This window comes from Triticum aestivum, chromosome 2A (genome assembly GCF_018294505.1).
Source record: "Triticum aestivum cultivar Chinese Spring chromosome 2A, IWGSC CS RefSeq v2.1, whole genome shotgun sequence".
Lineage (NCBI taxonomy): Eukaryota > Viridiplantae > Streptophyta > Magnoliopsida > Poales > Poaceae > Triticum > Triticum aestivum.
The window spans coordinates 29,170,946-29,172,471 of NC_057797.1; positions in this window are offsets into that span (position 1 = coordinate 29,170,946).

Sequence of the window (1,526 nt, forward strand, 5' to 3'; positions counted from 1 at the left end):
CAAGATAGATACAGTTCGAATCATATCTATCTAAGACAAAGCAGCATAGACAGAATATAAGTGTGGGAAACTACACAGCAATAACAACACTTGTAATGTGCATGGCATGAGAACATAACTGTTTATTCAATTGAAACTGAAATCAACATAGAGCAAGTTACAACAGCAAATAGCCAAACACGTTGACGAAACAGGTTTCAAACATACTGGTTGCGCCATTGGAGTTTCAGTTGCATCCTTCAAATTTGAAATTGGTTGGTATCAGTAAATACAGTGATGCAAGAGCAAAGTAGTATGAACCATAGCTACGGAACCTGACCTGAGAACAATTCTTCTTCTTCTTTAAGCGTTGACTTTGGGTTCGGAGTGGTGGTCCTCGTGATTTGGGCACTGCAGTTGCCTTACTAACTGCTCGTGTTTGGGTGCTCTGTGGTGGAGACGGTGCTGTGTCAACGGGAACTGGGTGTCTATCTGCTGGGGTTGGGGTTAGAAGGAGTGTAGCTGGTTCTCTGTCCAACTGGGTAGGGGTACAATCTGCATGACTGTGGGTTATGTGTTGTGGGGCTGATTCTTGGGCAAGCACAACCGTGGTTCTATCTGCATCGACAAGTAGCACGATCTTTTTTGAAGACCGTGTTTTTACTCCCATAGATACTGCCATCACTCCCTCCAGTTGAAATGGCTGATAAACAAGAAAAGTAATTGAATGTACAGATATTGTAAGATAGACAGGTGCAATGGATAGTAGGGAAGAAAACAGGGCATGAAATAATTCACATTTATGTTGTCTAAGCAAACAGAATAGCAAGACATAATTTCACATATATGATGGCTAATTAAACAGGATAGCATGACACAATTTCACATGTATGATGGCTAACTAAACAGGATAGAATGACATACTTAAAAATATGATGACTATGTAAAGAGGATGACATGATATAACTATATGATGTGTCTATTAAAGTGGTTGGGATGCCATAAATCACAAACATGCCGTCGATGGAAACACGATGGCATGATATAATTCACGGATAGAATGACATAATTTAAAATATGATGACTATGTAAACAGGATGAGATGATATAACTATATTATGTCTTTAGAAAATGGGTTGGCATGCCATAATTCAGATACATGTTGTCTATGTAAACATCATGGCATGACATAATTCAAATATATGATTTATATACTAAGGAAGTGAGCAGAGGGCAATTGCATATATGATGTGTCAACTAAGGAGATGGCATTCAATATTGTGTATATGATGTAAAAAATAAGCATTGCAATACAACATATGCATTATATGAGTAATATAACCCTGCCAAGTTTGAGCATACACCTCAGGGGGATAATAGGACTGGTCATCTGCCTCTGAATCCTCCTCTGAAGAGCTATCTGTAACCAGCAAGATATCTGCTTCAGCAGGTAGCATTGTCTGCTCTAAAGACCTTGTTTTCACTCCAGATTTCTCCATCACCAATTCAAATGGCTGATGCACAGGAAGAGCAGTTGAATATACAAA